The 25,792-nt window shown below is 43.0% G+C and overlaps 1 long non-coding RNA gene across 1 annotated transcript in view; it reads left to right on the top strand.

Moving 5' to 3' along the window:
* The window catches only part of LOC102156445, a 38,657-nt gene extending 13,177 nt beyond the window's left edge, over nt 1-25,480 (top strand). Inside the window, exons 2-5 of the long non-coding RNA XR_005380585.1 lie at nt 15,136-15,186; nt 15,289-15,379; nt 17,240-17,438; nt 18,688-25,480. This is a non-coding gene — a long non-coding RNA (uncharacterized LOC102156445). The remainder of the gene's footprint in view (nt 1-15,135; nt 15,187-15,288; nt 15,380-17,239; nt 17,439-18,687) is intronic.
* The last annotated feature ends 312 nt before the right edge of the window (nt 25,481-25,792 follow it).

Below are 25,792 nucleotides of genomic sequence, written 5' to 3' on the forward strand. Positions count from 1 at the left end.
CTTCTCCTTTTACTTTACAGAGAAAAGAAAGGTCACTTGGCAATAATTCCTTTGATAACTTCCCCCTGCAGCACACACACCTAAAAACTAAATTGATTCATTTTGAAAAGATTGAAAAAATATAACTGTTAAAATATAAATCATGTATTCAACCAAAAGCATCATTTAAAAAATTAAAGACACAAGAAGCACAAGAAGATACTTGCACTAAAGAAATCAGTAACCAGAATTCAAAAAACAAAAAACACCCTATATATATCATTAAGAAAACAGCCTAATGGAAAAAAAAAAAAATAAGGAGAAGGAAAAGGAAAGGATATGAACAAATAATTTACAAAAGGAAGAACCCCAAATGGCCAATAAACATATGAGAAATACTCAGACTTATGCATAATCAGGGATATGGCAACAAAAACTATAACCCAGGAAATGGAAAAATTTTAAAGTCTGAAAAAAAACCTCCAGGAAATGGTAATACTCATGCATGGATGATGGCAGTACATGTTACTATATCCATGTGGAGAGCAAGTTGGCAACATCTAGTAAGTGGAAGGTGGGCACCCCTCACAAACCAGCAATTCCACTCCAAGAGAAACTCTAGATATGTAATAAGGAGACACATAAAATTTATTGCAGCTTTGTTTTTTCTTTTTAATTTTTAATTTTTTTTTTGTAGCTTTGGTTTTAAAAACAAAAATCTTAAAAACAATAAACCTGTATGTTCACCAACCGAGAAATGGAGGGAAAAAAATGTGGGACATTTTAGTCAGTGGATGAATAAATATTCATGAAATTAATGAAAGCAAACTAGAGATACATGTATCAATGTGGATAACTCTCAATATGGGTAAATATTCAGCAAAAATAAATTATGTATAGTATTATGTATAGTAGGAGACCACTATACAAATTTTAAAGTCATTTAAGGGATCCCTGGGTGGCGCAGCGGTTTAGCGCCTGCCTTTGTCCCAGGGCGTGATCCTGGAGACCCGAGATCGAATCCTACGTCGGGCTCCCGGTGCATAGAGCCTGCTTCTCCCTCTGCCTGTGTCTCTGCCTCTCTCTCTCTCTCTGTGTGTGACTATCATAAATAAATAAATAAATTAAAAAAAAAAGTCATGCAAAAATACATTGTGTATGGGAACACATGTAGAGTAAAAGTATAAGACCATGCATGCGAGTGAAAACAACTAAATTCAGGATGGTGATTGTATCGGGAAGAAGGGGCATTAGGACCAGAGAGTAGTATGCAAGAGGCTTTCCACTATCTGTGATATTTAATATATAAAGTTTAATATGTATATTTATTTAAAATATTTAAGTTCACACAAGGCCTTCTTTGTAAACCTTGGGAAAATGTACACAACACCTCAGAGGCATGACTTGGATACTACTACATTAAGAAAATGGACAGCCCGGGGGGCTCAGTGGTTTGGTGCCTGCCTTTGGCCTGGGGCGTGATCCTGGGGATCTGGGATCGAGTCCCACATTGGGGTTCCCTGCATGGAGCCTGCTTCTCACTCTGCCTGTGTTTCTGCCTCTGTGTTTGTGTGTGTGTCTCAAGAATAAATAAATTAAATCTTTAAAAAAAAAAGGAAAAAGAAAATGTGCCAACACAGCTCCATGTCAGGGTTTATAACTGGGAGAGCAGAATGTCCCCCTCAGTCAGATATCTTCAGATTGGACATAACCTATACAATCATATGTACCAGCCTGACTCTCTACATCACACAAACCCATCTTCTCCTCCTTCCTTGTATCTCAGAGTCAAAGGGTGAGATCTTCCTTCTGCCTAAGGCTAACCCTTCCAGCTGTCATTAACCCCTCATTCCTACAGGTTTAGCTTTTTCCCTACTTGGCATTTCTCCCAGCCTTTGACCTTATGTTTCTATTTGCTGCTACTCCATCTCACTGTGATCTGATTTTCTCTTCTCCCACATCACTGAAATAGCTGTCATCCATAAAGTCATCAAGGCCCTCTAACTCTCAAAGACAGAAGCCACTCTGCAGTTCTTGCCTCATTTGAGCTCTACAATATTTGGCATGTTCCTTGGAAACTCCTCTTTTGGTGTCTGGGATGTTATTTTCTCTTGAATTTCCTTCCCTTGCCTGCTGATCTCTTTTATAGGTTCTTGTTCTACCACCCTGCTTGTGAATGCTAGTGTTCCTTCCTCATGTTTCTTCTCATTCTCTAGTCAAGTAGCTTCAACATTTATTTAACAGATATTTATTGAACACCTACCTACTCCATGCTAGGCTCTTTTCTCAGTGCTAGGGATTCAGCAGTGATAAGGCCTTACCCTCATGGAGCTTACATTCCAGTGAAGGGAAATTGATAGCAACAGTTTGAAAATAGATCTATAGTATTTACATGGTGATAAGTTCCATGGAGAAAGATAAAGGAAAGTATGCACTATACATAGTGCAAAAGGAAGGGACAGGCCATATTCATTGTATAGCAAAAGGTTAGGAAAGCCTCATTTAAAAGTTGACTTTGGTTGACACCTGAAGAGACTAAGAATTGTGAACCATGTGGATATTTGGTGGAAGACCATTCCATGCAGAGAGAATAGCAAATGCAAAAACTCTGGAGTGAGAGTGTTCCAGTTTGGGACATGTTGAGTTTGAAAGGCCTATTATACATTTAAGTGGAAATGCCAAGAAAATTATTTTTTTTAATTTTTTTAATTTTTATTTATTTATGATAGTCACAGAGAGAGAGAGAAAGGCAGAGACATAGGCAGAGGGAGAAGCAGGCTCCATGCACCGGGAGCCGGACATGGGATTCGATCCCGGGTCTCCAGGATCGTGCCCTGGGCCAAAGGCAGGCGCCAAACCGCTGCGCCACCCAGGGATCCCAATTATTATTATTATAATAATTAAAATTATGATCCTCTAGATAGATTATATATATAAATATATATAATCTATATAAATATATATATATATATATATATATATATATATATATATATATCTCCTCTAGAATATAAACTCCAGTAGAACAAGAGCCTATAAAATAGACCAAGGAAGAAGAAATCCAAGAGAGAATAATGTCATGGAAGCCACAAGAGGAGTTCTCATAAGGAAGTGTCAACTATTGCAAAGATTGGGGTAAGGACTGCAGCGTGGCTCTCTGTCTTTAAGACTTAGAGGCCCTTAGTGACTTTATGGATGATAGTCTTTTCGTATATACATATGATATTTATATGTATCATATATATAAAATAAAGTAGATTTGGGAAGGAACAGTTTGCTAGAAGTGGAAGAGAGAATCAAGAGTAGTTTCATTTAGACTAGGTCAAGTGATAGTGTCTATTAGAGATCAACATGGAGATATATAGTAGGTACTTGAATTTATTCAAGAAATACTTATTGGGTACCTAGAATTCCATGTCTTTTTTTTTTTAAGATTTTATATATTAGAGAGAGAGAGAGAGAGCATGACCAGGGGTGGGAGAGGAGAAGTAGGCTCCCTGATGGGGAGGGAGACTGACTTGGGGCTTAATCCAGGACCCTGAGACCATGACCTGAGTCGAAGGCAGATGCCCAACCAACTGAGCCACCCAGGCAACCCTCCATGTCTGTTAATAGCAGAGTAGTTTATATGGGATTAACCCTTTTGCAAATAATAATTATAAATTCTGGGGGGAAAATTACCTAAAGGCAGTAAAGAGAAACCAAACTAGAAACTAGAGAAGAGTTAATACTTAGAAGAAGAAAATGGCACTACATGAATTTCCTGCCCTTGTTTTGTTTTGTTTTTAAATGGCTTTCTGCCTAAGGGCAAGCACCAGTCAGTGTCATACTGGGGAAGTTAGAATGTGGTTGGAAATCCACAGTTTTGATTAATTTATTTGAGGAATTAGCAGAGTTTGAGGCTGTCACAGTAACTGGAAAATGGCAGTGGTGGTGGGGTATCTTAGTAAGGAGAGAATTGCAGAGAAGAGCGTCCAGAATCTGTACATTAAGTTTTCCCAATCTCTGGCTGATCTCTGAATTACACACATGTGAGGCAGACTTCAATCAGTCCAGCCAATGATAAAAGAATAATGGAAATTTCAAGCCTTCCCCTCAACAGAGGAGAAAAATTTAGTAACCAACTTAACTCTTTAGTAAAAAAAAAATTCGAAGCTTAGCATAGCAAAAGCCATAGTCTCTACAATGTACCATTTACAATGTGCAAGCACAGTCCAAAACTACTAGACAATCAAAAAAAGCAGGAAAATGTGACCCATAATCAAGAGAAAAGACAGATAGATAGAGACTGATAGAGACTGATCCTAAGATGATGCAGAAATCAGAATTAGGACATAATTATTTTATGCTAGTTATTATAACTGTTCAATGACACAAACAAAAATATGTTCATAATGAATAAACAGGAAACTGCCAGCAGAGGGAAAGAAACTGTAAAAAGAAAATAAACAGAAATTCCAGAAGTGAAAAATTCAATATCTGGAATAAAAAAATCACTTAATAAGCTTAATAGATAATTGGATATATTGGATGAAAGAGTGAGCCTGAAGATAGATCAATAGAAATGATCAAAACTGAAGATGAGAAAAAAATTGAAAAATTAAGAGCACCTCAATGACTTGAGTCAACATCAAAAGTTCTAACATAGTTGTAACTGTAATCTCCAAAGAAGATGAGAGAGAAAATAGTTCAGAAAAAAATTTTTTTTTAGAAAATAGTGGCTAAGATTTTTCTAAGTTTGGCAAAAGACTTGAAATTACAGATTTAAGATGCTTAGTAAACCCCAGACAGGATAAGTAAATTAAAAATAAAACAAAATAAACCTAGACATATTATATTCAAACTGCTAAGGATGAAAGGTCCTTAAAAATATTTAGGGAGCACCTACTGTGTGCCAGGCAGTTTTGAGCAGTGGAATAAATGCACAAAACAGTTGTAGTTCCTCTACTCACAGCCAATACAAATGTCATTCTCTACAATACATTTTTTACTGAGAAAGCATCTTTTTAAGTATCAGCTGATCATGGGGGACCTGGGTGGCTCAGTCAGTTGAGTGTCCAACCCTTGGTTTCAGCTCAGGTCATGATCTCATGGGTGGTGGGATCAAGCCCCATGTCAGGCTCTATGTTCAGTAGGGAGTCTCTCCCTCTGCCCTTCATCTCACTCATGTTCTCAGTCTCTTTCTCTCTCTTTCTCTAAGATAAATGAATAAATCTTTAAAAATAAATAAATAAATATTAACTGATCATTACCTGGATTACCCGTAGATCACACATGTATTTAAAATGGAATTTATCTTTTCTCCAGAGTTACTCCTTTCCTCATATTTCCTTTTTCTTTTTTTTTAAACATTTTTAAAATTTTTATTTATTTATGATAGTCACAGAGAGAGAGAGAGAGGCAGAGACATAGGCAGAAGGAGAAGCAGGCTCCATGCACCGAGAGCCCGATGTGGGATTCGATCCCAGGTCTCCAGGATCGCGCCCTGGGCCAAAGGCAGGCGCTAAACCGCTGTGCCACCCAGGGATCCCTTTCTTTTTCAAGAAGTAATGCCACCTGCCACATTCTCCTGTAAGAGGGAAGACTGGAGTCCTGCTAGACCCATCCTTTCTTTTCTTCTCTACCTCAGTGAGACATCAATTCCAGCTATTACACCATTACATAGCTCAAACCTCTCTCCCATCACAGCTGCTTAGTTCAATCTTTTATCATTTATGGCCTAGAAGCCTCCTAAGGTGTCATCCTGCTCTTTCTTCTTTTAGCTGCCAGAGTCATTATTTTAAGTCTCAATTCTTATCATGTCTCTTTCCAGTATACAATCTTCTAGTGGTTTTCCATCCTTTTGGAAGTAAACTTTCTTCTCCTTGGCAAGACCTACAAGGTCCTTTAAGATCTGGGTCCTGCTGAAATCTCCAGACCTAGTCATATCAAATCATTTGCAGTTCTCTGAATAATCCATGGTATTATACCACTGTGGCCTTGTGCATGTTGATCTTTTGTGTGTGTTGTGGGGAAGGTTTTTCTTCTCTCATTTCTCTGGCTAAGCTGTACTCATCCTTCAATCCCCAGCTAAGGATCACCTCCTCTTATAAATCTTCCCTTACTCCTTTTCCTAGAAGAATTGGATGTTCCCATGCTCCTCCATTTTTAAAAGAATTCATTCATTCATTCATTCATTCATTCATTCATTTTAGAGAGAGAGGGACATGCACAAGCAGGGGGAGGGGGAAAGGGAGAGAATCTCAAGCAGACTCCATGCTGAGCATGGAGCCCAATATGGGGCTCAATGTCATGACCCTGAGAACATGACCTGAGCCAAAACCAAGAATCAGATGCTTAACCAATGGACTGAGCCACCTAGGCACCCCATCCATGCTCCTTTTTGATGTCATGACACCCTGTGCTTATTTACCTCTGTTATAGCTAGTGTTCCACTATACCCTCACCATTGATTTTCCTGTAGGAGCAGGCCTAATTCATCTGTAGGTTTCCAGAACATGGCATATAGTGGGTGCTTGATATTTATTGAATGAGTGAATGCCTAAGTAAAACAGAGTTTGAATTGATTACCTATATGGATCCTATCCATTTTTTAGCCACTAAGATCTTCTTTGCCATGATAAAATTTCCCAAAATTAAAATATTCATGTGAAAAAAAGTGGAAAAGAACTTGGGGCAAAAGCCCAAGGAGAAGGATTTTGTCCACATGCTTAGGTAAGGAGACTTGAGGATAGTGAAGCATACTGGGCTTATTTTCCCACTACAAGGATGATTTGAGCTAAATGGTTCACCTCCTTAGCTGACCACCTTCTTGGATGATAATTAGCACATGGGTAAACCAGCTGGCTTAAATTGGGAAAGCAGTCTTTTTCAGTGAAATTATTTTTATATTCTTTTCAACTGTACACTACCCTTATTTGCTTTTTATACCACTTTTTTGTGGAATAGTACTCATGCCTACCATTCATATTCCTGGGGTCTTTGCTTCTAAGACAGATTTATTGGGCACTTTTATGAGGTGATCTCCTAGACTCAAATGGGTTTAAACAACTCATTTACCAAAACAAGGCCTAAATTTCTTCAAAATATCTTTTGCTTGCAGTCATTTTCAGTTCATCAGCATTATTGATTTCAGGTCCACCATGATGGGAAATGATTCTCACTGAACTTAGAGACCAGCTCAAACCAGGAACAGTGGAACCCACAGAAAGGTTTGACTTTCACAGCTGAACAGGTGTGAGTCATCTTTAACTTTGTAGGGAGGCCTCTGCTACTACATCACTCCCACATCAGCTGCTCTTGCTTCTGCTCCATCTTCCTTTTGCCAGAGCTGGTTGGGTACAGGGCTAGAAACCAGGTGAGCCAGCACTTACCTCTGCTCGCACTGGTTTATACCAGTCCTCTTCTCTGTGGCCTAGTGTTCTCCTTCTGGGAGCTTCCAGACAAAATCATTCTCTTACAAAGTTTATAGTATGACCTCTCCTTGAAAAATATGCACACATTTTGTTTTTTCTCATTGCTGAAGCTAATTACCACATTACTGCTTTCTGTAGATACCTCTTGACTTACCCAGTATTCTTGCCCTGAACCCACTTAATAACTCGCGTAGGGAGGGCTCTTGAACCTGAGAAAGGCAATATTCCTCCAGAAGGTCCAGCCCAAGACACACCTAGCAAGTCTGTTGCCAGCTCTCTACCTTTCAGAAACTCCTTTAGTATGAGAGAGACCCCTTTAAGGTTCACTAAAAGGCAATTTAGATTCAGCAGAAGTATCAACAACAAAGGTATACCAAAGAAGGAAAATAAGTTGTCAAGAACAGTGAGTAATGGTAGAGTTTTTAAAAATCAATATCTGTTCACATATTTCTGTGCATGGGGTGCATCCATCAAAGTGAGTGGGTGACATTTGTCCTAGCCTGGCTGAGCCAGCCAGTGCTGCATGACTCACCTTCTGTGCTATCAGCAAACCACCAAGCCTCTTGCCTGGGAGTTAACAAACTCACTAAAGGAAACTCTATTCTGAATCTCTCATTAATTGAATCTTTAAATGTAATCCAATTGCCAGCCAATTTACAGATTTCTTCCGTATTTTCTAGCTTGTTTCTAACTTTCCTCCTCATCACTTTTGCAGCCCGACTGGATTTGATTGGGTTTATCGTAGTTTGCTTTGAGGAGAAATTGAAAAACCTCCATCTCTAAGGAGATCATTGTGTCTCCCCCACAGATCAGGTACATCAGAATGGTGATCTCATAGGGTTTTTCCACCCACTCGTTCTGATTTTTAACACAACTATGTGAAAGCCCCAATCATTACCTCTTAAAATCCCCTTTGTGCTCAAAGAGGAAGCTTGGTGAATAGTTCCAGCAAAGTATCAGGAATATCAGATAGCACTGAATCACCAAGTTCTGGAAACAAACCTCAGTTTCTCCAATTATTGGTTCAAGATGACAAAACTTCCCTTTCTCATGTACCAGCGAGGTAACAAAACAGAGATCAGCCTGTCCTCCGACAAACAACACATGAATTGACAAGTGTCCCAGTTTTTCCCACCCCAGCTCATGCTGTGCCCGTCTGGCTACATTGCTTCCCTGGGTGCTCTATTCAAGTCTTACTCATCTTTGGAGGTCCCACTCTCTCTCTTTCCCAACTTTCTACCTCAGAGGGAGCTTTACTTCCTCTGAACTCCTCTGTCACATATGACAAAATTTCTTAAAGGACATTTAGTGTAGGCTTTCCAGGGTAAGGACTGTGCTGAATTCTTATTTGTACACACTTATGGGATGGTGGTTCTTAGCTTACAGCACTGGTATGCAATGCAGCTGGGCATCAGAATCACCAATGCAGCTTCTTTTTTTTTTAAAATAAATTTATTTTTTATTGGTGTTCAATTTGTCAACATACAGAATAACACCCAGGCCAATGCAGCTTCTAGGACATGATTCAGAAGTCAGTGGGTGACCCAATTCTGGCCTTCGAGAGAAGGAAGAGGAGTGCTGGAGACTTCTGGGAAGGGTCTTTCTCTTGCAGGAAGCTTTACTCTTTCCAGCTGTTACACTAGTGGTTACTGGCAGCCACCCTATGATCTTTCTCGCTCTCCTCTCCCCCAGGGGGAGTGTTGGGATGAACCTGAAAAAACCTGGATCCTTAGTCGATCAAGCAAACCTAAGTTGATCTAAATTTGGACTGCTACTTATGTGCACTTGTAAATGCCTAATTGTTTAAGACAGTTCTGTTACATGTTGCTGAAATATCCTCCTAGATACATTTGTCTTTATTCCTTCAATCCCAGGTATCACTTGGGACAATACCCTCTTTAGTAAAGGCTTAATGAGGATTGGTTGGATGAATGAATTCACAGTCATTCATTGAGCACCTATATATGCTGAGAACCAGAGATAAAATAGTAACTAAACAAAGTCCCTGTCATCATGGATTTTATACTCTGGTGAGAATCAAACTGCCTTTGTGGGTCAGGTTAACAGCCTCTGTAGAGAAATAAGCTTTTTGTTTCTGTTTGTGCAAGTAAATAGGTTCAACCAACATATGTGGTTAGAATGAGAACACTTGTGCCAAAGGATCACGCCTTAGGAATTTACCTGACCACCAGAGTGAGTTTCTGCAGTTAAAGAAAAAGGAAATAACAAGTGGGATCATGAAGAATACTTTGTCACCAAGTTCATGACTCAAAGGAAAAACTACAGTGCTCTTATTCTCAGCCACAGAGCATAAGACACATAATGGCAGAGGACCAAATGGGGAGTAACAATCTGAAAGGGTTAGGAAAACTTTATTTTAATGGAATAAATGGAATTGGAGAGGAGAAAACGGATGACCTACTTAGTGCCAATCTGTGAGTATATGAAAGGTAATCACGAGGTAGGGATCAGCTCATTTCTAGCTCTTTCCTCTGTGTGATGCTCATCACCAAAGATTAAGGAAGGAATGACCTCGTGAGTGAAATGCCTGATGTGAAGGCAGACTTTGGGTAGCAGCAGGCCTGGTCAGAAAGCAGATTCAGAGGGGTGGGGTAGGAAGGAGCAGTGCAGCAAAATGAGTTGAAAGGTGAAATCAGGAGGACTAGCAATGATACAAGGCATAGAGAGATGAGGGCTTCATGGACCATGGCTCAGGAAGTTTGAGGCCTGATACCTAAGAAATGAGAGTCAATGACATTGACCCTCCTGTCCTGAGGTCAGTCCTTAATCATAAATTTAGTACCAGCTGACAAACAGGAGACTGACAAAGCATGAACCCTTTCGGGAGATGTCACAAAAGCCTTATGAGATAAGGTATATGACACAGTCAGTGTTGTGTAAATATTCAGTGGTAGCTGAGTTCATCAGGCTGCCCTGGAAGATGGCAGCAGCAAGACCATTCTTTATCCTTAAGCATTAAAATCATAAGTTATTCTGCAATTGGCACAAATTTCAGCTCCCTGAAACAAAAAGACAATTGTGATAGACATTTTTTCTCTCCCACAACTTGTATCTCTGTCCTCCTGATAGATTGAAGTTTTTTAGCGGGGGGAAGCCTCTCCTCCTCTGCCCCCAACCATGTGACCCAGGTGAAGCCAATTCCCAATCATGCTCTCCCATCTAGGAGTGGGTAAGTTGGCTTGACTAATTAGCATATTCCTGCCTCCTAGAAACAATGATTGGTTCAGGAATGGTCATGTGATCCAAATTGGTCCAATGAAAGTCAATTCTGAGATTTTTGCTGGAAAGCCTGGGAAGAGGCAGCTCTCTTTCTGCTGGCTGCTGAGTTGTACAATGTACAACATAAGCACAGAGCTGGCAGGAGCAACTGCATGGAGAGGGCTTGCCAGCAAGTGGAACCAATCCAGAGGAGACAGGGCTAACAGAGAGAGAAGGAGAGATTGCAATTTAATTTTGAGTCTCTGGTACCAGCTGTCCCTAAAGACAGGCCTACTACTGGTCTTCTCTGTTACTATTGCTTAAGACAGTCTAAACTGGGTTTCTGTTACTTGCAACTTAGTGTCCTGAAATAATAAATAATGGAGATCATATGATAACTTGCTTTCCCATCTTCTCAGATGAGTTGATGAGATCCAGCCAGTCAACTTTTATAGTGCTTTCTATCGTCACATTCTAAGCACAGGGGATAAAACCACGAATACAATGGAGTCCTTGCCCTCAAGGAACTTAACTCCTAGCAGGAGGAGACAGCTATTAAACAAGTTAAATACATAAGAAAAGTTCATGCATAGATAAAAAGAACCAAGAAGATTATATTGGATCATGAGCAGGAGAGGATGTTTAGTGGGGGTAGCCAGAGAAGGTCTTTTGAAGAAGGTAGTGACTTTTGAGATGAGGTCATAAGAAAAAGAGGCAGCTGTTCAAGACTGGGGAAGCATGCTCCCATAAAAAGAAGAGCAAATGTAAAGGCTCTCAGACTGGGACAAGACTGGCTTGCCTATTCAGGGGACAGAAAGACAGTGTGGCTGCAGTGTCCTGAGTGAGGGACAAGTAGAGACAGATGAGACTGGATAGGTAAGCTGGAGCAGCCCCTTGACCTTCTGAGAATTTGGGCTTTATTCTGAACGCAGTGAGCCCTCACTGGAATGTTAAGAGGACCTGAGTTACCTTTTAAAAACATTATTCTCATTGTCAGGTAAAGGTTGGAGTAAAGGAAGACAAGAGGGAAGTAAGACCTATTGGGAGATAATGCAAGAGTCCAGGCAAGAAATTATAGAGGGACCCTGGACCAGAGCTAGAGCAGCAGAGATTGAAATGGACAGGTGGTGGATTTGGGATATGTTTTGGAGACGGAACCAATAGGATCCATTGATGGGTTAGAAGTGAGGTGTGAGGAAAAGGGATGATTCAAGCACAATGATCAAGTTTTAGCCCAAGCACTTCGGTGGATGATGGTGTCACTTAACAAAAGTGAGAAGTCCAAATTGGGGGACAGACTTGGGGTAGGAAAGAATTCATATTACTGACTTAGCTATGGGAGACGTCCAAGTAGAGATGTCAAGTGGGCAGTTGGTTAGCCACACCTGGAATTCAGCAGAGATATTTAGGCTGGAAATAGTTATTTGCAAGCCATAGACATGGATGGACTGGATGAGGACACCCAACTAAAGAAGACGGGTGGTCAAACATGGCCCTGGGCCTATACCAAGGGGAGGGGGAGCAAAGGGAAATGAGGAATGGCCACTGAGGTAAGAAGAAAGGCAAACATGATGTCACAGAAGCCTAAACAAGTATTTCAAGAACAACCAAGTTGTCATCTAGGTTGAATGCTGCCCTGAGGCTGAGTAAGTTGAGGATAGACAACTGGCCAGTGGCTTTGGCAAGATGACCCTGATAAGCGACTGTCTAGTTGAGAGATAAGGATGAGAGGCACATGGCAATACAATGAAGAGAAGAAAGCCAAAGGAAAACACCCAGGTGGTAGGTGAGGCTTGCTGGCCAGGTGCTGTAGGGCTAGATGAGTGGAATGTATTGACCAGTCTTTGTGAGGTATATGCTGTCTTTAAGAGTTGAATATTTTTACAGTTCATTTTTAGTTTAAACTTATATACAGTGAAACACACCTATCTTAAGGGATTAAGGTTTTTTTTTTTTTCGAGGTAAAAGTCACATAACAAAATTAGCCATTTTAAAGCAAACATTTCAGTAGCATTTAGTACATCACAATGTTGTATAATCCCCACCTTCACCTAGTCCCAATTTTCATCACTCCCAAGGGAAGACCCCATAGACCTTAATGGTATGGTATGGGATTTCCTTTAGGGATATGCTGTCTTAATTCTCCATTTCACTCCAATTCACATTTGTTTTTTAGGTCTGAGCAACTAAACTCCGTGTAAAACAGCTCTTCATTGAAAGATCATGGGCCAAGCCAAAGTAATCTGTGATGTTAGAAGTCAGGATCATGGTATTTTTGGAGAGGACAGAGTGTGTAGTGAAGGGAAGAAGAACACCAGGGAGCTTCAGAGGTGGTCTGTTTCTTCACCTGGGTGGGGGTTGCATGGATGTTTTCACGTAAAGATAATTGTCAAGTTGCACACTCATGATACATACACCTCTCTGTCTGTATGTGTCAACTTAAATTTAAAAACAAAACAAGGGCAGCCCTGGTGGCTTAGTGGTTTAGCGCCACCTTCAGCCCAGGGCGTGATCCTGGAGACTTGGGATCGAGTCCCACGTCGGGCTCCCTGCATGGAGCCTGCTTCTCCCTCTGCCTGTGCCTCTCTCTCTCTCTCTCTCTGTGTGTGTGTCTTTCATGACCAAATAAATCTCTCAAAAAATAAAAACAAAAACAAAACAAAACAGCTAAGGAATCAGAAGGCCGAGGCTGCAGTTCCAGCGCAGGAGGTGGGGAGCTGTGTGACCCTGTGCAAGCCACTCAACATCTCTGGACCTCACTCTCCCTCATCTGTAAATGGAGAGGATTGAGCCCTTCAAGGATGCCCTTCAAGGTTCCTTCCACCCAACATGGTTCCACATGCCGTTTCCCCCTTTCGAAGTGGGGCGTTTGTGCTGCTAAATCAGCCTGAAGCCCTCCCTGACCTTGGCAGAGGGAGAGTCAGGCCTTATTCATGTTCTTCCTTTCAGAATCTAACAGTTGCAGCTGATGTCTCTGTGGTACCACTTGTCAGCGGCAAGGCAGCTGTGAAGTTAATGATAGTGCAAATAAAAAGCTGCTAGTAATTAGGCGGCTGGATGTTCAAGCATTATTGTTATTTTAAAAAATCAATTAGCTGAATAAGAAAATGCCATTGAGACAAACATTTATTTTTCTCCCTAGCACAGTTCCAGCTGGGTAGGAGGATAATGTGGTCAATTCCAGAAGGGGGAAATATGGCGCTGATATATTGGAAATTAATATATCTTTTTAAAAGTGCATAGGGGAGGACAGAGGCTTTTAAATTTTTTTTAAGCTTTTATAAGGGAGGAAGAAAATCCACATAACCACCTGCAATTTGTACGCGCTACTGCTTTATTAGCAAGCCTCTAGCTCTGGCAATGACCACATCCCCATTTCCTCCTTTTAGAAGGCCTTTCGTAACAAAAAATGCTTTCAGGACATCTTGGGTTATTGATCAGTATTCCAATCGTTGGGATAAGACCTGCGGAGTCTATTTTCAGTCTATTTATTGGGAAGCAAATAAATGGAGAAACACAAAATTTTTCCTCTATGTCTCTTGTTCATTGTTCAAATAACAGCACTTAGCCAAGCAGATCATATAATGATCTGTGTTTGTGTTTGTGTAGAATGCTCACCTGGGCCTGTGTCCTGCATTAACCAGGTGACTCTAGGGCCAGTTATGAAAATTTCCTGTGATTTAGTTTCCTTATCCGTGAAAGAAGATTCTGTTAGTACACATACATGGGTGTGTGTGTATGTCGATGCAGGGACACATGTGTGCACACACATGCACACAAAAATTGGCTTGCATACACCATGGAAAATGCTTCGCTCAATGCCTGGAATGTAACAGGCACTCGGTAAATATAGCTATTTTTACTCTGGGGGAAAAGGTAGTTCTTATGCCTGTGGGGAAGGGGCAGGGAAGTGTTAGGTAGCAGAAAGTGGATCCAACTGTTTTCCTATTAAGTGGCCATATGGACTCCTGCATGTAAAGGCTCTTGACCACTGTGGCTCTCATAAGACCCCCAGCAGGGCTTTTAGACTTCTCTGTGCTTATCAGTTTTTAGTCCCTGCTCGTTGCACTTTGAGAACCACAAATAGCCCTGGAGAGAAGGAGTCAGAAGATCTGACTGTTCCCCTGTAATGGATGATGACCACACCCCCTGCCGCCACAGCTGGTGACACAGGCCTTTAGCATAATGGAAGGCATTTGGGGTTCTATTTTTCTCTCACTGCGTAGAGGATTACTCACCTCACTCCTCTGTGTCACAAGGAAGGAGAGTGGGGGTGGGGGGGACACAATAAACTGCCAAGGATGAGTCAAGTTTTAATAGAGCATCTTTGCTCTGAAGGCAGTGACTGCTACTTCTTATGCATTCCTGAGATTGAAATTGCAAAGCAAGTCTCGAGCTATTTTACTTCTTTCTTTTTGGGGAAGGGTGGCAACTGCAACTGTGGGTTTTTTTTTGTTGTTGTTGTTGGGGTTTTTTGTTTTTGTTTTTGTTTTGAACTATATTTTGACTGTGTTCCTTCTAGGTTGGAGAATGAGGAAAGTGATACTCCCAGAACTGGCTCCTTTAGGCCTCTGTGAGTCTTGATTATGAACCCTCCTGGCTTGTGCCTCTTCAGCTCTAAACCTTCTCCTAAAACATCGAACCCCTTCTGAGCATTTCTGCCCTTCCCTTCCAGAAGCAGCCACAGTCAACTGGCTCTGGATTGAAAATGAGTGTGGAGAACTACTCCTTCCCTGACCAGTGTGCCTTTGTGGACTTCTTAGCAGGTGTGCCATCTATCTGCTGCTAGGTTTAGTTCAGTCAGGAAACTGGTTGATTCCCACATGTGTGTATGTACCACCACCTGTAGCTTCAACTTCCCTATAAAGCTCTTTTCTCAGAGTGGTGTGGAGTCTTTCTTTCCGCAGGAGGTTGGAGGTGTCAAGGGAGATGTCAAGGGAGAGGAGTGCTAATGAGAGAGGAGACAAGATCAGTTTTAGGATCACTTAGTGTTTCAGTTAAAGGATATTTCTTATAACCCAGTGTATTTGCATATATTTTCTTATTTTCATGGTATGAAGCAGAGGAACAATCAGAAAGTAAAGGGTAGGGGCAAGTTTAGGGTACAGGGCAGGAGAGAACACAGGACACTGTTGAGTTGACCAGCCAATTGGCAGCAGCATATTTTAAGCATCTCCAAAGACCATAGGAAACAACATGGCAAAAAACATTGATTTTAACTGAACTAGTGTGCTTGAGGCCAGCAGTTCCCAAACACAGGGGAGCATTACAGTCACAGGGAGCTTTCCGATGATACATGTTCCGGGCCGTGTGCCGGGGAATTCTGAGTCCCTGATCTTGAATGGGTATCTTCAGTTGAGAAGTTTTCTCAGGTGGTTCTGATGACCAGTTAGGTTGTTTAATTGCTAAGTTGTGCCACATTTCAAGGGGAGATGGTCACATGTTATCTACCATCAACAAGGCAGCTCAGGCTTACATCTATACTTTTTGTTATGCAATGTAACACACAAACAGAAAAGCACACAAAACAGAAATGTGGTGCCAAGCAAACACCCAAGTGTCAAAATAGAACATTGCCAACAGAATGTTTATTGGAAACTGAATAAAAATCTTCAAAATTTCCGAATTTGTAAGCTACTAGAGCTGTTCCATTTCTCCAGCACTTGAATTGCAAGCCTTGGGTTTTAGATATATCTCTGGGGGATCCCTGGGTGGCTCAGCGGTTTGGCACCGCCTTTGGCCCAGGGTGCGATCCTGGAGACCCGGGATCGAATCCCACGTCGGGCTCCCAGTGCATGGAGCCTGCTTCTCCCTCTGCCTGTGTCTCTGCCTCTCTCTCTCTCTCTATGTGACTATCAAAAATAAAAAAAAATAAAAAAATAATAATAATAGATATATCTCCGGAAACCCTTGAGCTTTTCTCTGACTTTTCACCCTTTGTAATCTTGCACTTGGATCCTGTGATTAACCAGGAATCAGCATCTCATTTCAAACCCTAGCTAGTTCCTCCACCTGCCTGCGATCTCAGATAAGTTCCTTTACATCTCTGGCCTTTAGATTTCTCATCTACAAAATAAGAAAAATAGTAATATCTACCCTGTAGGATTTTGCAAGCATTAAATTTATTGAGCAAACTCAATATTGCCTGGCAATCTATGACTTTCCTATGAGACCCTGTTTTCACTTTGCTCTTCTCCGAAACGTCTCTTCCCAGAAATTAGTCCCGTGCCAAAGGGTCATGCCATTTCCACCTGCATAGAGACATGCTCTCTTATCTCTTGCCTTAAAAAGGAAACAAGCAAACAAACAAAAACCCTCCTTGGGGATCCCTGGGTGGCTCAGCGGTTTAGTGCCTGTCTTTGGCCCAGGGCGGGATCCTGGAGACCCAGGATCGAGTCCCGCATCGGGCTCCCGGCATGAAGCCTGTCTCTCCCTCTGCCTCTCTCTCTCTCTCTCTCTCTCTCTCTGTCTATCATAAATAAATAAAATATTTTTTAAAAACCCTCCTTGACCCCACATCTCTCTCTCCTGCCATTACTTTATTTTTCTGCCTCCATTCCCGGCAGCATTTTTGTCATCACCGTCTCTGCTCATTCACTCTATGTGGTCTCCTCTGTGCTCTGCAGTTGGGTTTCTGCTGTCCCAAAGCCACCGTGACCACACCTGGCAAGATGACCAAGAATGTCTGCATTGCTCCGGTCCAGCTATTACCGTTCTATTCTGAACTTAGCCGGTCTTTTGGCCGCATTTGACAAAGTTGACCCTGCTGAGAGCTGGAGAGAGAAGCCTCTGAGCTGAGGGAACTGAAAATCCAAAAGCTCTGAGGTGGGTACAAGCTCAATGGGTTCTATAGCAGAACACAAGGGCTGGTATGGCTGGAGCATAGAGGGAGGAGTATGAGCTGAGAGGGCAAAGGTCTGCAGGGGCCAAGGCATGTGGTGCGTCATCAACTCAAGTGAAGCTTCTGCCCAGCGACTGGCATGGAGAAGGTGCTCAGTGTTAGCTATTATCCCTGTTATTGTTAAAATCTCATTAGTGCCAAGGGTGACAAAGAGGAGCAGGGAGCTGGGTAGGGACACAGGCCTCGAAGAGCTTTCAGCCTGCTGAGGGTCTAGATTATATCCGTCATGTAGGCACCTGAATGAGAGTCCACAAGCCGATTTCTTAATGGTTAATTTGTTGTCATTGCCCCTCCCCCTACCCACACACTTTCTGGTGAATTGTGTCCCTATCCTGTGATTCTCTCTGGATAATTAAGGTTTAGTGTTTCACTTGAAAGGGAGCAAAAGTGGGCTGTAAGTCCCTGTGAAGAAAGAGATGACTAAGAAGCTACAAACCATGTGATTACCATGAAGGCTGAGGACAGACAGTGGCCCCGTGTCCTCTCTGCTTCTCCCGTCTGCTCAAAGTAATCCCTTCCAAATAAATAGTAGCTGGTCCGTTGTTTCATTTGTCCAAGCTGCATGTTACACAAAGGAAATGAGACTCTGGAAGCAGCCTTTTTGTTTCCTGATGCAACACGGGTGACCTAAAGCAGGTGTGTTTTTATCCTTCTGGTGTCTTTGCCACACACATTCATACTGTGGACATATCTGCAGTTGCACACACACACACGCACACACTCAACACACATTCGACATGTAAACACACTTACTGACTCAGTGCATCCTCAGATCTCTAACACACACACACACACACACACACACACACACCTTTGTCATATCTGAAATTAATTTGCTTTCGTTTCCAAACTCTGACATTAGCAGTTCTTCCTCAAAATGATAAGCCCATAGAGCATTCTGGGTAATGGCATATAAATGAGTAAGATCACTGTGTTCCCTGTTTTTGATTCTGCTAGGCCATTCATATGGCAAGAAATATGCTAGGGTAGAATGTATTCTATTCTTAATCTGATTGTTTTCAGACTTTTGTGCTTGAGGACATTTTGTCATTGTACTGGTTTTCTGGTGTTCCTCCTTTTCATGTCTGGAAGCTCAATATTCTTTTCTGTCATGCACCATTTCCAGCATTCCAGGCCAACATGATGTCTTTATCCTTATCCTCTCCGTTTTAGATTCGAAAGCATCTGTCGAGTGTCTGAATGTGTCTGGCTCAATACAGGTGCTTCACCTGAAGAAAACCTAAAAACGTATTAAAAATCAAAGCCACGGAAGATCTCAGCAAGATTTCTTTGACAATTAGTATTTTTCTTTTTTTTTTAATTTTACTCTGTGTTAATCATCTTATCTTAGAACCTGTCAATCGGCCACTGATAGAAATGGGGAAAAAAGGTGGTCCATCACCTACAGATCAATTAAGAAACAATGAAATACACAATATCAAAACCAAGACACACAAAGAATGAAAAATCAAGCCACATAATGGGGGGAAATGTTTGCAGCACATTAATGATTAAGGGGGCTTAAAGAATCAATTCAAGTAAAAATGGGTGAAAAAGTGAACACATCACATGAGAAATCCTAATGCCTGGGGAACGTGTGAGGAGTGCCCACAACCTCACTATCAATAGAAGCTTCAGATTATTAATAGGGGTAAAATTTTAGATGGACAAAAACTAAGAAGACTCCTAATTCCAACTGTTGTTGAGGATGCTGAGCAGCCGGAGCTCTCTCGTGGGAGAGTACACTATCCAAAGCCTTTGGAACACTGTTTGGCAGCATCCACTGAAGCCAAACACAAAACGCCGGACTTGTGAACAGCAATTCCACTCCAAGTCCCAGTCCTAGCTGCTGACAACACGTGCACAAGCCCAGTGACGAAAGCAGCAAGATTTGTGATGGTCTGGAAGTGAAAACAGGACAAACGACCACCAGTAGCCAACTGGATAAATGGATGACATGCTGTTTACCCTGTGGAATAGTTAGCAGCAGCAAAGACCATCACGCCACAGTTTCAAACGATGACGTCAGTGAAGCTCACAGACTGTAATCCTCCATCCTCCATCCAGGGCCAGACACTCTGGGGTCAGACACTCCGATAAATTTGGTGACTTCCTAATGCTGGAGTTAGTCTGCAGAGCTGTGCCTGCTTGGTGCCCAGATCTTTTGGAGGGTGAGAGAGGGTCCCTGATAGGGTCTCCAGTAAGAGGAGTCCTGGGCTCCCCCCGGGGAATTGCCATGGTTCCTGTCACTGCTGTTGAGAACATTCAGCTTGCTGGTTCTTGAATCATAGGTGCTTGTTCAGTTGAGTCAGAGGTCTTTCCTGCTTCTCATCGGCTGGGTACCTGTGCCTCCAAAGTGTTTCCCCAGCTCCTGCTGCTGTTCCCTGCTGTGGACCCTGCCTTCCTGGTGCCTCCTCCTCAGGGGCATGGGGATGGTGTAGGGCCCATGAGATTCTTAGCTACTTACATCCTTCATTCCTCTGTTCCCACTATAATTTCAAGCCATATATATGTATTGTCCAAAATCAGGTTAATCCTAGGAGCATTAGAGAATGAGGCCATCCTGGCCCTGGCCTCCGTATATGTAGCCCAGATGTAAGCCACACAGTGAAAATGTTAAGACATTTGAGTGAATGCAAAGTACCAGGAACCTACCTTTCTCTCCAGAAAATCTCCAGCCACCTCTTTTCCTTTCCAGGGTCAGGTTCCTATAGCCCCACTCTTTATGTTTTTCAGCGCCTCCAAAATAGGCTCCTCATCTGCCTCCCCATCCACACCTTTTTTAAAACCTCATAATAGTGTACTACACACACAGTTTGCCTTTTCACCTGTATTTCTTGGCAGCTGGACATTTAGATCTGCCTGGTTAAAGGGTTCATAGTACTCCAGTATAAAGAGGTGCTAATGGCTGGACACTTGGGATCTTTTTTTCCTGGTTTTTGTCTAATAGGCTGCAGTGAAAAAGAATCTCCCTGCTTAATCATCTTTCCCAAGACTGAGTTTCCTTGGGTAGTTAGAAGAATGTTTAACTTTTTCTTTCAAGAAAAGAGGATGTGAGCTGAGAGGAGCCTTCTGTGGGCCTGCTGGGAAATTGGGACTCTTCTGTGTAGTAGCAGGGTCATCTTGGGAGAGCCACTTATCACATGGAGGTGACATGGGAAGATGCCCATAAGAATGGTGAAATGCAATAACATGTTGGTTGAGATGCTTTAAGAAGGGGACACCTGGGTGGCTCAGTGGTTGAGTGTCTGCCTTTGGCTCAGGTCGTGATCCCGGGGTCCTGGGATGGAGTCCTGGATCAACCTCCCCACAGGGAGCCTGCTTCTCCCTCTTCCTATGTCTCTGTCTCTTTCTCTGTGTCTCTCATACATAAATAAATAAAATCTCTTTTTTTTTTTTTAAGATGCTTTAAGAAGTTGAAAACATTATACGGCAACAATAAAGTGTGACTAAAGTAATGGGGCAGATTTGACTGGAATCATCTACTACAACCAGCCATATACCTTTATGTTTGGATAGATGATACCTGGAAGTCTGAGAACACCTAATTCAGACCCTGGCGGGGAAGGGGGGAAGGACTAGAAATGTACTGTCTTGTGTAGAAGTCCATGGGGTAGGCTGGCTTCAGGCACTGTGAGATTCAAATGCTCAAGTGATGTCACAACGCTTGGATTTCTTTACTTAGCTCTGTCTTCTGATGTATTGGCTTTCATAAGTCTTCTTGTTGTGGGGACAAGATGGCCACAGCATGTCTCCTCAGGCTTTGGTACAGCAGGAAAGGGAAAGAATCTTCTTCCCTAGTAGCTGAAACCTGTCCCAAGTTAAGTCTTCTTGACCCTAATTGGAGTTGTCAGTCAGGTAGGCATTTCTGAACTACCCAGAGAATATAATTCTCTGGCTGTCTCAGCCCAGATGTAATACCTTTTTTGGAACTCAAGGCAAAGTCAACTCTGCTAGAATCCTCTGGACTGAGAGAAGAAGAGTAGACATCTGAACATAAACCCAGTGCTATTCTGGCATTAAGTGAAATGGACAGTGGGCCATCAAGAAGCCACAAATTCTCACTGCATTTAGGGACTTCCTGTTCTTGTGAGCCTGTCGTTTCAAAATTCTGTCTCAGCTGAGTTTCCTTCAGGGAATATCTCCACATTTTGTTTTAGGTGGTGGTAGAATATTAGATGCACGTATGTGGCAAGAGAAATGTTTGCATATTGAAAGTGTTTCTCTTTTTCTGAGATAGCTCTTCCTCCTATCATGCAAAGAGGTTTACCTCACAAAGGCCTGGCAAAATGAATGTAGTTCTTAATCGGAGTTGCAGGGAAAGCAAACACACAAAGGCTGAGCATCCTCCCTCTGCACAGCTAAGAAGAGATTAAGTGCAGAAACCCCCCCCCCCCAATACGTGCAAGGTCATTTAAATCAGAGCAGAGAGGAGGAAAAAACCAATAATTGTTTTTTGATCGAACGTGATTACATTTTAGATAAGCTCATCCACGCTTTTGCTGTCACAAAGGGAAAGTTGAGGAGGTTGCCAAATAAGCTCCCCTACCTTCAAGTTTTGAAAGAGCCAATTATGAGATGCAAATGACCCAAATCTGGGCTAGGAGTTTAACCCTGAAATAACCGATAAGCATGTCAGTTCTCTAATCTTCTTTTCTTAGGGTGTACATCTGTTTTGACTCCTTTCTGTGTCGTCTGTTTCTTTTTCCTACTCTACCTCACCCTCCAGTCTTCATGTTCTGGGAGCTGGCTGGCCTCACTGCGCACAGGGGAGCACAGCGCTCACGACCCATGGGCAGGTGCTGCTGAGCTACAGATTGCTGCCCAGTCACTCACCATTCATGTAAATCCGTGGTACTATCCTGCCCTCGGCTCTGCTTTTGGAGAGAGTGGGGGGCCCCGGGATAGGTGAGCCCCAGGAGGCAAGCCGGAGGGAGCCACCAAGAGCATGGGTGCAGAGCAGCCCCTCTGATGGCCACATGGCGGAAGCAGGACCAGAGGGGCTTGCTTGGCTCTTTTCTGTCTCTTGGCCAAGCAGTGCCCAGCTCCTTCCTCCGCAGTCCTTATTCCCAGGCAATGCATTCCCCTGTAATCCAGTACCCACAACCGTGGTAGCCCTCAGACTTTGCTTTGTGTGGTCAGTAACAGGTTTTAACATATTTTAAATTTAAATGCCTTCGGGTCCGGTATATGTGTATATATGGATGTATGTATAAAAGCCTTTTGTTTTCCACAGTCCCTACTCCTCCCTATTGCCTTTCACAGACTGCTTCATTACACCTTATCTGACTGACCTTCAGCTAGTAGGTAACACATTAACCCTTTCATTTTTATCACCTTAATTCTCTCTCTCCTTCTTCTCTCTGAAGCAAACAATAAACATCGAGGAATGCCTCAGTCCTGAGTGTGTACCTCTACCGCTTCACTGGGTCCCACTCTCCAAGTCTGACTTTTCTGTCCCCAGAGAAGCCACCCGTCTCTGAGTCCACATTTTGACCCATCTTCCTGCCAAGCCCTCCAGCCTCCTCCTAATTAATTCATACTCCTCCAGAGCTCCGCTGAAAGGGCACTTGCTCAGGAAAGCCCTCCCTGACTCCCCCCAATTAGGACGGATCCTGTCACATGCTCAAAATACCCTGTACTCTTGCTTCACAGCATTTACCCGAATGGTCTTGCAATAGTTACCTGTCCTCTTTCCTCCCTCCCCACAAACACCTCCCAACCTTGACCACCTCCCAAATGCAAGCTCAGGGAGGGTGGTTACTCAGTTTGTCGTTTTCCTAGTTTATCTCCAGCCCCAACGGAGCACAATCAGAGTGCTCTTACATGTTGATCAGTGCGTGAGTGAGTGAGTAAATGAGAAGATGGTTAAGGCATCAGACTTAGACTGAACCGGCAGGGAGGAGAGTTTCAGGGGGAGGACTGCAGGGACGCAGGGTTCAAGGGAGCATAGCACGAGCATATGATGGTACTATGTGGAGTCTGGTTCATTCATAAATTCCAGCCTCTGTGAATGCACCAGGCTTCCTGACGTCCCCTCAGAGTGGGGACCCAGCAGCCAGAGCGTTTCCCAGCAGCCCACCAAGTGTAGGCAGAGGAGGGTTTCTCCCCTCCCTTGGGATCTTTCACTTGAGCCCCAAAAGTCCCCTCTTGCGCTCCTTCTGGTAAGCTTTCCTCACCTTCCCCACTCTGTTTAGACTCCTCCCTCCATTCCCTCTTGAAATAAAAGCCATTTAGTGATATATTCCTTGGTTTCTCTTTTTTCTATCTCAAATCTGGCCTTCGGCAGCACTTATCTTTAGTGATATAGGGTGAGCAATCTTCCCAGGAAAAGTTTTTCTACATGTCTGTGGTTTAACCTGAATTGTTTTTGTTTGAGGTTTAAATGGATCTATTGATTTTCTGACCCATTCAGGAACTTCGCTATTTTTAAATAAAAGAGGGAAGTACCAAGTAATAGGAAATTGAAACCAATTTCCATGGATGCAAGTCACCTTCAAGAAGGACAGACCACCTTTTGGAGGCCTGATATAGTGGGGGAAGGACCCTATTCTGGGTGCAGAGATCGAGGTGCTGAGCCTACTCTTGCCGCAACCCCTCACTGGTGGCCCTGCACTAGCCCTGTCTGCACCATGAGGGTGTCTGTCCCAGGATGGATCTTAAGCCCCTCTAACCCTGATGACTCACCTAGGTCCCTGAGCTCAGCATCAGTGGATGTCACTCTTTCCCCCTGCACTGAAGCCCACGAAAGCCCCGGAGGGCATGGGTCACCAGGTGGCAGCTTCCTCGGTGGGCTCGCCTGTGTCCTTGGACAGTCCTCATGCCTGTCTAGGCAGGGAGTGCATTGTGAGGTCCAACTTACAGGAATGGAAGGAGATGAGAGAAATGGCTCTTTCTTTGTTCTGTGAATACCCTAAATGAGCCAACCTCTTACTTCCACCCACTGGGCACAGGAGCTGGCCTCATGGTTGGTGTTAAAGGATTGTGTGTTTGTGTTTCCCCCACCACTGAAATTCAGATGTTGAAATCCTAATCCCCAGGGTGATGGTTTTAGGAGGTGGGGCTTTCGTGAAGTAATTAGTTCATGAGAGTGGAGCCCTCATGAATAAGATTGGTGTCCTTATACAAGAGACCCCAAAGAGCTAGCTCACTCTCTTTCCACCATGGGAGGATACAGGGAGAAGTTGGCTGTCTGTAGCCTGGAAGACAGTTTTCACCAGAACCTGACCATGCTGGCATCTGGTTCTGAGTTTTGAGCCTCTAAACTGTGAGAAATAAATGTGTGTTTTTTAAGCCACCCAGTCTAAGGTAATTTGTTATTACCTGAACTAAGACAGTTGGGTCGGAAGAGGGGTTCTCTGCATACACAGGGGTCTCTCCATAGTGCCTTGTGCTCTTTTCTCTCCTCTAGTCTTTGCCACTACTGATTAGAATACACCAGTATGGTCAGGCAGGAAATGTGAGGAGGTCTCCTACTCCTCTGCACCCCTATCCTGATCAGGGAGGCATATTCATCACCAAAGGGGACATAGAATTGGTCAGTCATCAAGTATTTTCCCTCCCCTGGGGAACACATCATAGTGGAACAGAAGAAATCCTTGAAAGAGTCACTGGTTCAAGGACACTTATGGCAGTTAATAATAAAACACCAAGTTAATGCTTCCCAGGACTGGGGAAACTAGGATCCATTCATCCCAGAGCCCTAGGAAGCAATGGCAACCATGTAAGGAAGCCTGGAGCTGGTTAAGGATTTGGTGTTGGGCATTTAAAGGAGATGGTGGGTGGAATCCATGTGTCAAGTAGTGTGAATGCTGCCACCAAGTTATGCTACCATATCTGGCTTCTGAAACAGGATGAGATTTGGGGCCCTCGGGTGGCTCAGTTGGTTAAGTATCTGTCTGGGGTACTGGGGTTGAGCCCCACATCGGGCTCCTTGCTTGGCTGGAAGCCTGCTTCTCCCTCTCCTTCTGCCTACTACTCCCCCTGCTTGGGGGAGTAATAATAAATAAACAATCTTTTCCAAAAAAACAATGAAACAGGATGAGATTTATAGCACCAAGCATGGCTGGCCTTCTGGCTGCAGGCTTAACCCACCCAGACCCTTCCACTCTTCCTAAACACCTTTCCCTGTTTGGAAAATTTTATGAATCTCTAGTTTTCTAAAGAAAAAAAAATTGACCTCCCTTGCCAGGCCAGTGCTCATGGCTGTTCCATTCTTCCACAATGGAGCCTCCTGAGACATTTTCCGCTTCTGCCATCCATAAGCCATGAGGGCAGT

The sequence above is a fragment of the Canis lupus genome, chromosome 28 (assembly GCF_011100685.1).
Source record: "Canis lupus familiaris isolate Mischka breed German Shepherd chromosome 28, alternate assembly UU_Cfam_GSD_1.0, whole genome shotgun sequence".
Lineage (NCBI taxonomy): Eukaryota > Metazoa > Chordata > Mammalia > Carnivora > Canidae > Canis > Canis lupus.